Source organism: Hylobates moloch, unplaced genomic scaffold (genome assembly GCF_009828535.3).
Source record: "Hylobates moloch isolate HMO894 unplaced genomic scaffold, HMol_V3 SCAFFOLD_24, whole genome shotgun sequence".
Lineage (NCBI taxonomy): Eukaryota > Metazoa > Chordata > Mammalia > Primates > Hylobatidae > Hylobates > Hylobates moloch.
Genome location: NW_026652299.1, coordinates 15324442 through 15341934, shown reverse-complemented (window position 1 = coordinate 15341934; position 17493 = coordinate 15324442). Strand labels below are relative to the sequence as shown.

Below are 17493 nucleotides of genomic sequence, written 5' to 3'. Positions count from 1 at the left end.
TCTGCTTAACACACTACTATGTTTATTATTTAAAAATTAGAAAAATATGGAAAGAAGAAATGAGGAAATGAAAATCACCCTTATGTTACCATTCAGAGATAACGACAATTATCTGCCAGAGATAACTGACTGGGTGTATTTCCTTCTAGTCTTTCTTTTCTCCTATGCCTAAATATGGACTGTGTACTCTGATTTAATTAGAGTTAGTGTTATTTAAATATTCTTAGAACTTTGTGCTTTCATTAGCAATTTTTGTTCTGTTTTCTCCTTTTTTTCTCATTATAATCTTGTAAAGGATGTAAGGAAAATATTATTCTAATTTTACAAATGATAAATCAAGGTCCGGAAAGGTTAAATAGTTTTTCATCAGTGGCCCAGAACTCCTCACTTTTTTTTTTTGTTTGTTTTTTGAGACGGAGTCTCACTCTGTTGCCCAGGCTGGAGTGCAGTGGTGCCATCTCAGCTCACCGCAACCTCGGCCTCCTGGGTTCAAGTGATTTTTTCTGCCTCAGCCTCCTGAGTAGCTGGGACTATAGGTGTGCACCACCATGCCTGGCTAATTTTTTTGTATTTTTAGTAGAGACAGGGTTTCACCATGTTGGCCAGGCTGGTCTTGAACTCCTGACCTTATGAGGGTGATCCACCCGCCTTGGCCTCCCAAAGTGCTGGGATTACAGGCGTCAGCTACTGCGCCTGGCCAACTCCTCACTTTTAATCCAAAAGTCTTTTATCTTCCCCACCCCTCTTCCTGCCTCCACATTTAGACTGTTCTGGAAGGTATCTGACTTAAACCTTCTGGAGATGGGAACAGAAATAACAGTAGGTCCCACTTCCGTAAATAATCTTTTTTTTTTTTTATTATTATACTTTAGGTTTTAGGGTACATGTACACAATGTGCAGGTTTGTTACATATGTATCCATGTGCCATGTTGTTTTGCTGCACCCATTAACTCGTCATTTAGCATTAGATATATCTCCTAATGCTGTCCCTCCGCCCTCCCCCCACCCCCCCACCCCACAACAGTCCCCGGAGTGTGATGTTCCCCTTCCTGTGTCCATGAGTTCTCATTGTTCGATTCCCACCTATGAGTGAGAACATGCAGTGTTTGGTTTTTTGTCCTTGCAATAGTTTACTGAGAATGATGTTTTCCAGTTTCATCCATGTCCCTACAAAGGACATGAACTCATCATTTTTTATGGCTGCATAGTATTCCATGGTGTACATGTGCCACATTTTCTTAATCCAGTCTATCATTGTTGGACATTTGGGTTGGTTCCAAGTCTTTGCTATTGTGAATAGTGCCACAATAAACGTACGTGTGCATGTGTCTTTATAGCAGCATGATTTATAGTCCTTTGGGTATATAAATAATCTTAGGGATTTCCGCACTGATGGTTCATGCCTCTTGTATCCAAGAGGAAGCAGATTTAGAGAACACATCTGACTGGACTGTATATTTGCCGGGCAGAAATGAATACAGCCCATTGCAGTGATTGGTGGTTTGGATTCTCTAAACCAGTTTTTCAACAATATAACCAGGATTTGACTTGAGTGGAATAGGAGAGGAAAAGGAGTTCAGAACTAATATTTTAGATGGATGGTATGTAAGTCTCCATTCTTTTATTTTTTAAATATACTATTTTGTAGAGCTATTTTAGGTTGACAGCAAAATTGAGAAGAAATTAGAGATTTTCCATATACCTCCTGCCCCATACATGCATAGCCTCTCCCATTGTCAACATTCCCTACCAGAGTGGCACATATGTTACAACTGATGAACTGACATTGACAAATCATTATCACACAAAGTCAATAATTCACCTTAAGACTCACTCCTGGTTTTGCACATTTTATGAGTTTGGACGAATTTATAATGACAGGTATCCACCATTATGGAATCATACATAAAATTTTTCTGCCCTAAAAATCCTCTGTGTTCTGCTTATTCATTCCTCCTTCTCCCTTTAATTCCTGACAACCACTGGTCTTGTTTTTTACTGTGTCCATAGTTTTATCTTTCCCGGAACGTCATATAGTTGGAATGATTCAGTATGTAGCCTTTTAAGACTGGCGTCTTTCACTGAGTGATAATATGCATAAAAGTTCCCTCTATTCTTTTCAAGGCTTGATAACCCATTTCATTTTAGTACCGAATAATATTTCATTGTCTAGATATACCACTGTGTATCCATTCCCCCACTGAAGGACATCTTGGTTGCTTCCAGGTTTTGGCAATTATGAATAAAAGTGTTATACACATCTATGTACAGGTTTTTGTATAAGCATAAGTTTCAACTCCTTTGGGTAAATACTAAGCACAATTGCATAATTTTATATTAAGGGTATATTTAGTTTTGTAAGAAACTGCTAAACTGTTTTCCAAAGTGACTACTATTTTGCATTCCCACCTAGGAATGAATGAGAGTTTCTGTTGCTTCACATCCTCGCCAGCATTTGGTGTTCTCAGTGTTTTGGATTTAGGCCCTTCTAATAGGTGTGCTGTGGTATTTTATTATTGTCTTAGCTTATATTTCCCTGATAACAAATGATGGATACATCTTTTCATATGCTTATCTGCAATCTGTATATCTTCTTTGGTGAGGTATCTGGTTAGGTCTTCAGGCCATTTAAAAAATTAGCTTGTTTTGTTTTCTTAGTGTTGAGTTTTAAGAGTTCTTTGTATATTTTGGATATTAGTCCTTTAAGAGACATGTGTTTGACAAATATTTTCTCCCAGTCTGTGGCTCTTCTTGCTCTCTTGATGGTGACTTTCACAGAGCAGAAAATTTGAATTTTACTGAAATCCAGCTTATCAGCCTTTTCTTTCATGGATCGTTCCTTTGATGTTGTATCTAAAAAGTCTTTGCCAAACCCAGGTCATCTCGATTTTCTCCTATGTCATCTTCTGAGAGTTTTACAGTTTTGCATTTTATATTTAGGTCTTTGATCTATTCAAGTTAGTTTTTGTGAAGGTTGTAACGTCTGTGTCTAAATTCTTTTTTGTTTTTCATGCGGGTGTTGGTTTTTCTATAAACATTTGTTGAAAATACTATCTTTTCTCCATGTGTTGCCTTTGATTTTGCCATAAACCAGTGACTATATATATGTAGGTCTATTTCTGAGCTCTCTATTCTGTTCCATTTATCTATTTGTCTATTTTTTTTTGGCCCATACCACACTGTTTTGATTAGTGTAGGCTTTGTCATCAAGTTGACTTGTTTTAGTTTACTTTTAGTACTGTAATTCTTGAAGCCGAGCAGTGTCATTCCTCCAACTTTGATCTTCTTCAGTATGATTTTGACTATTTTGGATCTTTTGTCTTTTTGTATAAACTTTAGAATTAGTACCAAATAATATTTCATTGTCTAGGTATACCACTGTGTATCCATTCCCCTGCTGAAGGACATCTTGGTTGCTTCTGGGTTTTGGCAATTATGAATAAAACTGTTATACACATCTATGTGCAGGTTTTTATATGAGCATAAGTTTCAACTCCTTTGGGTAAATACCAAGCACAATTGTGGAATTGTGGAATTGTTAATATCTTCAAAATAGTCTGCCGAGATTTTGATTGAGATTGCCTTGAATCTGTAGATCAGTTGAAAATAATTGATATTTTGACAATATTGAGTCTTTCTATCCATGAACATGAAATAACTCTCCATTTACTTAGTTTTTCTTTGATGTCTTTATCAGAGTTTTGTAGTTTTCCTCATGTAGATCTTGTATATATTTTGCTGGATTTGTACCTAAGTATTTCATATTTTTGTGTGCTAATATAAATGTATTGTTTTTAAGTCCACTTGTTCATTGCTGGGATATAGGAAAATGATTAACCTTTGAATATTAACCTTGTATTGTGCAACCTTGCCATAATTGCTTATTAGTTTCAGGAGGTTTTTTGTCAATTCTTTCAGATTTTTCTACATAGAAAATTATGTCATCTGCATACAACATTTTATTTCTTCTTTCTCATTCTATATGCCTTTCATTTCCGTTTATTGTCTTATTGCCTCAGCTAGGACTTTCAGAATAATATTGAAAAGCAGTGGTGAGGGGGGACATTTTTGCCTTGTTCCCAATCTTATTAGCAAAGCTTCAAGTTTCTTATATCCATTTTTTCAACAGATATTTATTGAGTGTTGTGTCAGGGAGACAGAACCAATAGAATATATATGCCATATGGCATATATATATGAATTAGGGCTCATCCTAATGACCATATATATTATATATGTGTGTGTGTGTGTATATATATATACATATATATACATATATATATATATATATATATGCCATGCATATATATGAGACGGAATTTATTAGGGGAATTAGCTCATGTGATTATGGAGACTCAGAAGTTCCATGATAGGCTTTCTGCAAGCTGGAGACTTGAGGAAGCTGGTGACATGACTCAGTCCAAGTTCCAAAGCCTCAGAACCTGGAAGCTAATAGTTTAACTCTCAGTAAAAGGCCAAAGGTTTGTGAACCTGGAGTGGGGGCAGGGGGGTGAGAAAATTGCTGCCGTTGCAAGTCCTGGAGTCTAAAGGCTGGACGACCTAAAGTTCTGATGTCAAAGGACAGGAGAAAGAAGGGTGTCCCAGCCCTGAGCAGGGGTGGGGTGGGTGTGGGCAGGAGGGCAGGGAGAGAGAGACAGCGAGCGAGAGCACAAATTCACCTTTTCTCTGCCTTTTTGTTCTATCCAGGCCCCCAGCCAATTGGATGGTTCCCACCATGTTGAGGGTGGATCTTCTCTACTCAGTCTACCAACTTATATGCCAGTCTTCTCAGGAAACACCCTCATTGTCATGCCCAGAAATACTTTACCAGTTATCTAGATATATCTTAATCCAGTTGAGCTGACACCTAAAATTAACCATTTCAAGTGTCAATTCTGTCCCAGGCATTATTTTACATGCTGGGAAGACTGCAGTAATCCAATCCTACAAAAATCCCCGTGCTCCTGGGCTTATGTTCTATTGGAGTTGCAAAGTTACTAAAAGGAAATGTGGCATGTGTTAGGTTGCCATGGCTGAAATAACAAAGTACTACAGGCTGTAGCTTAAGCAACAGACATGTATTGTCTCACAGTCCTGGAGGCTTGAAGTCCAAGATCAAGGTGTCAGCAGGATTGGTATGTTTTGAGGCCTCTCTCCTTGGCTTGTAGAAGGCCATCTTCTCCTTATGTCTTCACATGATCTTCCTTTGTTCATGTCTGTGCCCAAGTTTTCTCTTATAAGGACACCAGTCATATTGAATTAGGGCTCACCCTAATGACCATTTTCACTTAATTACCTCTTTAAAGACCCTATCTCTAAATACAGTCATATTCTGAGGTACTGGGGGGTTAGGACTTCAACATACGAATCTTGAGAGAGACATAACTCAGTCATGACATGGCATAAATTAAAAAATGGTTTTGATGCATAATGATTAACCATATTTAAAGCATAAAAGTTTTTGTATTGGTTTTCCAAGTTGGGAAAATTGTCCACTGACAATTGTGTATGGCACACATGGGCTTGGTAGGAAGACTGGCCTTGGCCAGCAGAATGGTTTAGGGTTGTGTATGGAGTAGCTTTTTTCTCATGAAACTTCCCAGGCCACATAGTGATTGAAGCAATGGCCTGGACTTGATTAATATCATAGTCGAAGCATCATATTTTAGATGTTTAGATGGGCCTGTTTAGACTAAATTAAGTCATATATATATATATATAATATGTATATATATATAATATGCATATATATAATATGTATATATATAATATGCATATATATAATATGTATATATATAATATGTATATATATAATATGTATATATAATATGTATATATAATATGTATATATAATATGTATATATATAATATGTATATATAATATGTATATATAATATGTATATATATAATATGTATATATAATATGTATATATAATATGTATATATATAATATGTATATATAATATGTATATATAATATGTATATATATAATATGTGTGTATATATGTATATATATATAATATGTATATATATATAAAATATGTGTATATATATATATATGTAGCCTAGCTTGCCAGAAATCAGTAAATTTATTTTCATAAGCAATGGCTCAGGGAAGAACTGCAACCATTCCACAGAAGAGCATTAAAGCCATTTGTTTCTTTTTTTGCTTGTAATCACCTCCTATTTTCCTAATGGGATTGGAGTGTGTGTGATTCCTGCTGTTTTATATACTTTTCTTGCCATGTGGCTCATTGGTTTCTTTTTTTGTTTATGCTTTTGTGGTTTTACTGAACAAATGATTTTCTGTGACATAATGAGTTTCTGGGCCTTGACATGCTGAGCATAAATCCACCAAATCTGCAACTCCTTGCTCAGGAAGATTCAGCTTGGCTTCTGAAATAAGACAAAGGTGCTGAAATAGTTGGTTAAGTACATAGGAGAAAGTCTCATGGTCCTCCAGAGGCTTTAACCCAACAGATGCCTGGACTGACTTGCGGTGTGTGAACTTGGTCTGTCTGTCAAGTAGGGAAAACCATCCGTCTGCCAATCTAACAACAGGGGCTCCTTTCAGGGGCACGGGGAGACTAATTTGATAGTGAAGGGCTTTTCAGAGCACTGAGTAATGAACAGGGGAGTATCAGTGAAGCACTCCGTGGGGTTGCAAAGGCTGTGTCAGTTTTTTGCCGGAGGAACTGGTTGAAAAACGAAGGATTTAGATAAATCAGGGGAAGCAGGTGGGTTGATTCTAGAAGCCAGATTAGGAAGAGAAGTTTTCTTTTGTGATTTCTGTGTTCTTTTTATTGTCTTGAAAGTCTTTATTGGAACTTTGTTTCTATTCATTGATTCCCTCATTTCTGTATTTATTCATTTATTGAACATCTGTTGGATACCAGGAATTGAGCTAATATGTAGGCCCTTCTTCCAAAAAGCCTGTGTTGGTCCAGGACTTCTGGAAGCAGACACCAAGACAGGATTAAATGTGCAAAGATTTTATTAGTGAAACTGCTTCACCCTCTCAGGCTCTCAGGCTAGACACCCTAAGCATTTTCTACTCATCTTTCTTTTTCACTCAAAAATCCCTCCTCTCCCCTCAGTGAGCCACAAGCTCCTATCATTCTGTGTCTTCCCAATTTCTCCTTTCTCTTCCCTTGAACACTCCAAGTTCAAGGTTTTCTTATCTCTTGCCTGGATGATTACAATGGCTTTATAACTGGTTTCTCTGCCCCTAACAGCTTGTCTCTTAGGTTCACCCTCCACAACTGGGGTTATCTTTCTCAACAACAGTTATAGTCATGCCTCTACCCTGTTGGAGTCTTATCAGTGGCTTCCTGCTGGCTACAGTTTGGATTCTTTGGCTTGGAGGTTGCATCATTCCCCAGCTGGCCCCATCTCCATCTTCCACCACACCTCTTCACAAAGTCTATGCTGTTGTCAGTTGGAGCATGCACGGCTCTTTGCATCTTCGTGCCTTGGATCATGTGATTTCTTTAACCTGTCAATCTCTTCCCTGCCTTCCTTGCCTCTCGAAATACTGTGTTACCCAACAGGCTTCAGTTCAAGGTCCACCATCATTGTGAAGTCTTGGTATCTAGTCAGTATAAACTGTGCTTCCTTACTATAAACTGTAGCTCTTCTTTATATACTGATGTACAATTGGTGTTCACATTTTCTCTTTCTTTCTAGACTGCAAGCTGTTGAGTACATCAATTGCCATCTTTTATTTGTCTTTGTGTGTAGCCTCATGATTAGCATAATTCTGTATTATGCTATGTAAACATATTATGTATACATAATTCTGTATTATGCTATGAATACATGTATGAGCACATGTATTCGTTGCTCAGGAAGGGTTTACTGGGTGAAGGGACTATCATTAGACAGCTCCATTTCACCCCTGGGAGGCCCCACCATCTACCTTAAGCACAGCATGTTCGCAGTTGAGCTCCTGAGTTCTGCCCACCTCAAAACTGGCTCCCGTCCCCAGCTCCCTAGTTCTGTCAACTGCTGTTGAGTCACTGCAGCCCAGAGGCTCCACCATCCTTAATTTGTCTCTCCTTTCTGCCATAACACTTGTTAATTCCAAGGCCTTGCACATTTCACCTAAGATATGATAAATATGTGGCCCTTTCTCTCTGATGAACCTTGCCCTTATCATTTCATCTCAGCTTTTATTTATTTGTTTATTTATTTATTTAGACGGAGTCTCACTCTGTACTCTAGTCTCTCTCAGGCTGGAGTGCAGTGGTTCGTTTTCGGCTCACTGCGACCTCTGCCTCCCTGGTTCAAGCAATTCTCCTGCCTCAGCCTCCCGAATAGCTGGAACTACTGGCGTGTGCCACCACGCCCAGCTAATTTTTGTATTTTTAGTAGAGACGGGGTTTCACCATGTTGGCCAGGCTGGTCTCCATCTCTTGACCTTGTGATCCTCCTGCCTCGGCCTCCCAAAGTGCCGAGATCACAGGCATGAGCCACGGCGCCTGGTTCATCTCAGCCTTTTTTTAGTAGTGTTTTAAGTAGTCTCACCTGGTTCCATTTCATAGCCATGGTTTAGAGTAGGCGTATGCTGAACCAGTCTAGAGCAAAGAACATAGAACAAAGCTCTCTGAGGACCAAGAACCAGGTCTACATTTCAGTGAGCACAGGCAGGGCCTCACTATCAAAAAATGGTTTTTATAACTTTATTTCCGTGAAAACAATACATGTTCACTTTAGATAATTTACAAAATACCAATAGGAAAAAAGAAGAATACAAAAATGACATACAATTTCACCACTATACATTTTGGTATATCCCCCTACACCCTTTCTTTCATAGCATGTATGTGCGTGTCTTGTGATGTATGTGTGTGAGTGTGTGCCTGCGAATGTGCATGTGCTACCATGGGTTGCATTTGGCTTCAAGTGACAGAAAACCCAACTACAGTGTCTTAAGCAAATAGAAGTTAATTCTCATCTAACAAGAGATCTGAAGAGAGTGAGAGTTGGCAGGTTTAGTGGCTCATCACGTCAGTGCTGAATTCTCTGCAGTTCCCTTGCCATTTACTCAAGAGCTGAAGATGGGGGCTGCAGTTCTAGCCATTGTAGCTGCATCAGCTTCGAGAAGAAGGCAGAAAGACAGCATCTGCAGACTTGTCTCTCTTTCGTTGGTTAGAAGTCTGTCATAGGACCAGTCTTAGCTGCAAGTGAGGCTGTGAAATGAACATTTAGCTTTTATACCTTTACTGTACAGCAGACAAAAGGCCTGAAATTGGTGCTGGCTGTATTGAACTACAATATCTGCCACATGGACAATGCTGCATTTAATACCCTTCTTGCTAAATATTTTTGTATAGTCTGGATTGTAGAATTATCATAGGATAAATTCTAGACATGATTCTTTTTTTTTTTTTTTTTTTGAGACAGAGTCTCACTGTTGCCCTGGCTGGAGTGCAGTGGCACTATCTTGGCTCACTGCAACCTCCGCCTCACGGGTTCAAGTGATTTTCCTACCTCAGCCTCACAAGTAGCTGAAATTACAGGCGCCCGCCACCACGCCTGGCTGATTTTTGTATTTTTAGTAGAGAGGGGTTTCATCATGTTGGCCAGGCTGGTCCTGAACTCCTGACCTCAAGTGATCCACCCGTCTCGGCCTTCCAAAGTGTTGAGATTATAGGCGTGAGCCACTGCACCCGGCCCTAGACATGAATTTGTGGGTCAAAAGATGTATGACATTTAAAAAAAGCTTTAAAGAATTAGTTTTGGACTGTGTTGATAGCAATAGTGAATCATGGTTTTTATTGCATGTCAAACAAACTTGACTTTGGGGATATAACCAAATATATCTCATTGCCCTTTTAAATTTCACCAGGTAGGCTGGGGTGGGGAGTAAATTTCTCTTGCCTATGATAAAAATTTGGGCAGGTCTGTGGCTTTTCTGCTCACTCTTAGGTAGCAAACCAATAGTTATACTAATTGCAAACACAGTTCAGAAAATAGAATCTCCAGACCTCAACAATAATCAAATCTCTGAATATAATTAGCATGAGATTTTGTGCCTCCTGTGGCTGGACCCCCACTGTGGCTGACCCTTTGTAAGAGCAGAGCCATGTCCTTCTTGCTTCGTCTGCTCTTCTCTCTGTACCGGATAACTGCTGTTCCCAATCACTGGGGGAGGAAGAAGGGGAGGGAGGAGGGGAAGGAGGGACAGCAAATCTCCTTGCTGAACTGCCATCTGTGTCGCACTCCCAGGCCTGGCAGATATTTTGAGCTGACTCTCACTCCCGCGGATGTGAATATGGGGGGCTGCAGTTCTAGCCATTGTAGCTGCATCAACTTCGAGAAGTAATTTTATTGATTGATTGACTGATTGAGACAGAGTCTCGCTCTGTCGCCAGACTTGAGTGCAGTAGCTTGATCTCGGCTCACTGCAACCTCTGCCTCCCTGGTTCAAGCGATTCTCCTGCCTCAGCCTCCCGAGTAGCTGAGACTACCGGCGTGCACCACCTCGCCCAGCTAATTTTTGTTTTTAGTAGAGACAGGGTTTCACTATGTTGGCCAGGCTGGTCTTGAACTCCTGACCTGGAGTTTGCTGGAAACCCCTCTGCCTGGGAAGCCCACTGACACTACCTTGATACAGGCTGTGCAATTCCTTCCTGCCATGCTGCCCTCATCCCTGTTCTCTGACATTCCTCCACACAGCATCTCACACTCTCCATACGCTCCTGGGCAGCCTTTGGGCAGGATTTAAAATGGCTCCAGGCTAGCTTTCCCTCAGGGTCTGCATCCTGTCCCAGTAAACCCTAGAGGTTCAGACCAAGCCCAGCTGTGTGGTCTTTCCAGCTGCCACAAGCCAAATGCAGCGGCTGCCTGCTCAGTTTTCTGTCCAGGGCACAGTGTTCCCTCACCACAGGGATGCTCTTCATGGTCTTTGAATGGATCAACAGAAGCACCTTCTCCAGAAAGCAAGTCCTGCTTCCTCTGCATGGAAGGGTTAGGGTGGGACTCCCAGCATCATGATAGTTCTCTTCAAAGCAACTGCTTCACACATTTCCCCTTCCTCCACTCTCAGAATTTTATATTCCCAAAGCAAATAAAGGCCACTGAGTAATGGCCTCGAGAGTTACAAAACTGGTTCTCAACCATTTCCTGAAAATTCTGTATTGGAGGCTGTTCCATATTCACTTTGCTATCAGATATCTGTGATATTGGCATTTCGGTTGGAGCAAACAGGAAGAATTTCAGAGTAGCATCTTCTTCTAGAGGAATGCAAGGCTATAGACATGAGGAACCCCTGCTAGGGATGGAATGCTTGTGTACCCCCAAACTCATGTGTTGAAACCTAATCCTCAAGGGGATGGTGTTAAGTGGTGAGGCTTTTGGGAGGTGTTTAGGTCATAAGTGCAGAGCCCTCATGAATGAAATGACTGCTCTTATAAAAGAGACCCGAAAGTGTTCCCTTGTCCACCACATGGGGACACAATGAGAAGACAGTCATCCAAAAACCAGGACATGGTCTTTCACCAGACACTGAATCTAGTGGTGCCTTGATCTTGGACTTCTCAGCCTCTAGAACTGTAAGAAATAAATGTTTGTTACTCATAAGGCACCCATTCTTTTTTTTTTTTTGAGATGGAGTCTTGCTCTTTTGCCCAGACTGGAGTGCAGTGGCGCAATCTCGGCTCACTGCAAGCTCTGCCTTTCCTGGGTTCATGCCATTCTCCTGCCTCAGCCTCCCGAGTAGCTGGGAGTACAGGTACCCACCACCATGCCCGGCTAATTTTTTGTATTTTTAGCAGAGACGGGGTTTCACCGTGTTAGCCAGGGTGATCTCAATCTCCTGACCTTGTGAACCACCTGCCTCGGCCTCTCAAAGTGCTGGGATTACAGGCATAAGCCACCGTGCCTGGCACACCCATTCTTTTGGTATTCTATTATAGCAGCCTGAATGAAATAAGATAACCCCCCCTCAAGTCTTCTCTAAAGCTCAGACCAAGAAGGTTCCCACTCTCCCTGGAATTGAAAAAATAAAAAGCCAGCAATTGTCCTGGTGGTAATAAGTATGTGTAATGATTTACTTAATCCAAATGGCAGTGAGAACTGAAATCCAGCTCATACAAGAGGTTAGGCAAATCCTTGCTAAGGAGGATAATGCTGCAAACTGTCGTTGTCTATTCAAACGTCACAGGAAGTGCCTTATGGAAGAGGCAACTGGAATTACTGTGTTCTTTCTTCAGGCAATAGAGTGTGATGGCTTCTTACACTTATGGTTGTCCAAATGCAAATGCAGCAGCTGCCTGCATAGCCTCGTGTTGGAGGGTGTGCTGAAAGCCCAGGAGTGGATTTCTGCATCATAAAGGAAGGTGTGATTTGGCCAGAAGATCAGTGGCCCTGCCTTATGGCAGTTCAGCAGCTCCTGCAGTTTCTACTGTTCAGTTTGGGGAACTTCCTCCAACTTGGACAGAATGCTGCCTGCAGGACTCTGGCTGGCTTTCTGCCAGAAACCTGGAGCAAGGGGGGCTGCCTTTGGGGTAGAGGGCTGAAGTGGTCTCTCTGCGTGTGAGCTCATATCCTGTTCATTCCCAGGAATCCTGACATGTTCTCCCTCTATCCACACAGCCTAACCATTTTCCAAGTCTTCGGCTCAATTCCTCCTCCTCCATTAAGCCCTCCTTGATCACTACCTGGAAGCCCTCTCCCCTTGAGGTCACACAGCAGCATTGTTATTTACTTCTTTCGTTGTTGCTGTGGCCCTTGAGTAAGGGCATCTCTGCTGTTACCTTATGTGCCTTCTGGGAGGAGCTGGAGGTGCCCATGTGATAGATAAGAGCCCTGGGGGGCTCTGATTAGAAATCAGTTGGAAGCTGGGACCCTCTGCTGTGGGATTCAGTTCGTTAGATATTTGAGCCCTACCCAGCTTGAAGTTTACAGATTCTTTTTTCTTTCTTTTTTTAACCTACCACAGGTGTTAACTGAGCACGGACTGTGTGCCGGGCTCAGGGATAGGCCCTGAGCCACATTGGGAAGAGTGGTAGTACTTGTTCCTCCAAGAACCCAGTGTTGAGGGAATCTTGCCATATGTGTGTGTAATGAAGTGGAGAATTTCATCCATTCCATTCCAGGGGGCACTTTCTGGCAAGATGAGAATTCGGAGGCTCACATTGAGCTGTCCTTCCCTAAGAGGTGAGGCCAGGAGGTTCTCTCATCAGAAGCAAGGGTGCTGGAGCAGAGAGGCTAGTGTGCATGGGAGTGAATAGTATAGCGGAGAGGGAGGATGAGAGAAGGAGAGATTTTTGGCAGGTGCTGTGGGTGGGAAGCTTTGAGGAGAGGAACAGATATCCAAAGAGGATTTTTATGAGGGTTTTCTGTGGCTTGTGTGGTATAATCCCCAGTTCCCCCAGGCAGTGTCCTTTAAGGAAATTGTGGTAGATTTGGGGACTTGCAAGTACAGGCTGGGCTCAGAGAGCTCCACAGTGGTGATGGGTGGTGAGGTTGATCAGATGGCCCGGGCTGCTCACCTCTGTGCTGGTTTCTGTATTGCAGCCTGTATTTCCAGTATTACCTTTTGGTTAGAATGTGCTTTTAGCAAAATTTATGCATCCTAAATGATTTTATTTCACTATTTAATCTTTTTAATATGTTCCATTAGCTAATATTATTTACTTTTGCCTTTTTATCTGTAGTTTTTATTGTATTATTTGTCTTTTATGATGTGATCTTAGTGTTTATTTTATCTTGGCTCTCTTACAGTTCTAACATTTTAAGTGCACTGTTCAACTCATCAAATTTATTTTCCAGCATTTTTTGATGTTATTGGTTTTCATTCCAGTGTGTTTTAAGCTAATGTTTACTTACAGCTTTTTACTTTTTACTCCTTTGCAAAACTGTTTTTATCCTTTTAGCTTATTTCATCTTGTTACTGTCACAGAGAGCTATGCTGATGTCTTGCCTCTTGGTCCTGCCTTTTTATTCTTCCACAGTCCCTGGCAAAGCAGGTGGCCCTAAATCTTTGCGGAGAGAGTGATTGAATGCACGATTCGTTCATGTCGAAGTCAGTCACTGAGTTCTGGCCATTTCACCTTCTGAGCGTTTTAGCTCCGTTCCTTCATCTGCTCTGCCACTGGGTTGGTATAAGCACCGCCATTCCTCACCTGTGGCCCTACCGAGGCCCCCTAATGGCTCCTGTCTTCTCTCTTCTTTCTCCCAATTTAGTCTCCATCCTGCAGCACAGTGATATTTTTTAAATGTGGAAAAAAAATACCCAAATACTCTCCCATTAGTTTTTGGCTACTAAATTAGGATATTTAACATTGAAAAAAAAGTATGAATTTAATAGGACTTCTTCAGATCTCATTTTTTTAATAATTCATGTGATTACAAATATATCTACTATGAAAAGTTTAAACTTACACAAAAATAGAATGAATAATATCATGAACCCTCACATACCCATCACTTGTCTTCATTATCAACAGTTCATCATTTTAAAAAATCAGTCTCCCTTTTGGTTTTTATATTTTGCTTGAGTAACACGTTTTTATATTTTGCAATACCCAGACATCATGTCATTTCAGTGCCATCGTTCTTAAACACAAAACTGAACTTGTCACTGGCCTGCCTAAAACCTCTCAATGTCCCTCCAAAGTCACGAGATCAGATATCAATACCATTGCCTGCACCTCCCAACATTGGCTTCACAGCAGCCTGGTCTACCTCTTCTTATCTCTCCCACACCCAGGCCATGGAACCCTTTGCTTCTCACACTGCCATCCCCTCTCTGTCTGCAGCCTTTGCACTTGCGGATATCTTTGCCTGGAGTGTTCTATCTCTCCCATCCCTCCCCATCCCTGTGCACCTAGATCTGGGCATCAAGGCGCTGGGCTCTGGGGAGCCACCCTGACTCCCCTTCTCTGACTCCTCTCCCTCCTACCTAGTCCCCCTATAACACCCTGGACTCTCCTGCCACAGAACTTATTATGCTTCTGCGATTACTTGTTTACATATTTATTTCCCATCTAGGCTCTGAACTCCTTGAGGGCAGGATGTTCATTTCTCCCCAACTTTTAATTATGGGAAATAATAAATGGAGGGGCAGCTGATAGTGTCCTCAGGGTTGTTCTGGCTGCCTGGGATTGGGATGCTCCAGTTTCGCTTTGTTACTCATTCACTGAGCATCTCACCATTCATTGTCATTCATGTATCACCATTCACTGTGCTGAGCTCGGGACAAGTTTGGTGAGAAGGGAGGGTGAGACGGATGCATCCTTGGGCATGCATCCCTGCTTTCCTTTCAGGTAGGGGACTTTCTGAGGCGTGAGAGGCCTCTGCAGATCCCATTATGTGGGGCTACTCTGTGCCAGTGCCTTGACCTGGAACCTGGGAATTGGGGTGCACGGGTGGGGTCTGCACATGCAGGAGGTGACGGGCAGAGACACAGCCTGGCTCTTCCTACAAGATGTTCAGGGCTGGCCTCTGGAAGTCAGTCGGCAAGTCTGACAAATAGCTCTTGGGTCTCTGTGGAATTGCTTTTTGTTAGAGGCATAATCGTTGGACCACATGCTGTTTTAGCCTTTGTGTAAGAACAGAGTGTGTTCCTTCAGCGGGGCTGCATCTTATCCATTCGCCTTGCACATATTTATATCTGGATGGATTCGGTGAGGCCAGTAAATGGTCTCTCTGCTTTCCCAAGATAGGACAGATTTTTACACCCACATATAATCTCTTTTCTGAGAATATTGTCCAAAAACTAGGTCATCTATTGTAAAGGAAATTAGATGGTAATTAAATTTAGCTGGAAGTTACAGTATTGGTGGTTTCATTTTAGAGAGAGTGTGCTTCCCTAATTACTTTATTGCTACAGTTATACTGCTTGGTTTTTATTTTTTGAGGGTGGCATGGGGTGGTGTTGGAAAAGGTTGTATTTAGTAAGTTAGATGATGAATTCTGGACTTGAATTTTTAGTTGGCAGAGTCCCACGTCCACGGGCAAGTTGCCTTTCCTTTGTGCCCTTTTCAGATCTACCTGACAGAAGTCAGCTCTACTCCCTGCGCAGTCATTCAGCTCAGCCTCCTCGGGATATCTTTTGACAAGAGAGCCATATAGACAGACGAGACTAGGCTAGCAAAAGGCAGCTGATTTCAGTGGGTTTTCCTGTATGCGGTCCCTGGTTACAGCTGGATGGGACCTAAATGATCTCGCACTGTGTCCCTCCTTTCTCATATTCCGATCAGAAAGGGCACAAAGACAGAAGCCCGGCAGGAGGCCAGCTTGCTAGTGGAGCATCAGAGCTCTTGGGAGAGCACAGGTCAGATGACGCCCCATTCAGTGACCTGTCGTTTGCCACCTTTGATGGGTGGCCCTGAGGTCAGGGAAGCTGGGAAGAGTTGGCCCGGCTGGAATTTGGCGTCATCATGCCCACAGGGAATGCTGAGTGACAGGACAACCTTGGAACAGGCTAGCAGGCCCTTGGTACGTGGGTTACATGACTTCTTCACTTTCTCTTAGCGCTGAGATTCACAGAGATCACTTGATCCCGGGGAGCAGGCCCAAAGTGCTCATGGCTCACCACTTGCTCTCCTCCTTGCCCCTCACCATGAACGTCTTTGACATGAGGCTAGCTGCCTCTCCCTCCTTCTGCTTAAACATTCTAGAGACTCATCCGAGTAAAGACCATTGAAGTTCCCAGAGGTGGCTGTTCACTGTCTCCGGTAGCTTCTTCACTGGGTGCTATTATCATTAGTGTTGGTGAGGAAAGCCTACCGTGAAACTTGTTGCTATGTTCCTCTAAAAAAAAAAAAAAAGGTAATTTATTTCTTCTGAAAGCCCACAAGTATGATCCAGTGTACTGTTTCCTAATAAGTACTTTTCATGCTGACTAACTCTTCCTTAATTAGGTGGTGCAGGAAGCAGGCAGCCAGCCTGGTGAAGCTGTTCTTGTGTCTTTGTGTGGAAGTCACCTGTCCACTGAAGGTGGAGGCTGGCTTTGGATTGAATCCTTGCCCAGCAAGGAGGACACCAGGGCTGTGCCTCAAAGTCCCATCTCGGTGTGGTTCATGTGAGGTCCTCATAAAGCTCACAGTTTAGGAGAAAATCGTAAACAGCAAAATAAGAGCTCAGCTCAGGAGATTTCTTAAAGAGCAAAGAAGGATCCCACAGAGCACATTTTAGCTGGTTAATAAGGAAGCTAGGTACAAAAGGTCCGTATATAACCTGTTCCCACACTATATCAATATATAATTACCACATATTTTCCAATCTGCCCCTGGGAAATGTGGCAGGTAAAATAGATTGAGAAGAAAATAATGGTGCTTGCTGCACAGTTTACTAGATTGGTATCTGTTAATACTTGAGCAGGCTCCTTGCAGGATGAATAGAAAGCCCCGAATTCTCCAGTTCAGTCGAAACAAAGTGACTGTTTAAGCTCTTTGTTCTTTTAAATACCTGGTGTGCACTCGCCTGCATAGGGAGAGCAGAATATGTACATTTATTAAGACTTCCCTGTCTTCCAGGTGGCA

General features: G+C 42.0%; 1 long non-coding RNA gene across 1 annotated transcript in view; it reads left to right on the top strand.

The window, feature by feature from the left end:
• Positions 1 to 17493, top strand: part of LOC131382427 (uncharacterized) — a 62593-nt gene that overhangs the window by 40320 nt on the left and 4780 nt on the right. The gene's annotated exons all lie outside the window — the stretch shown is intronic.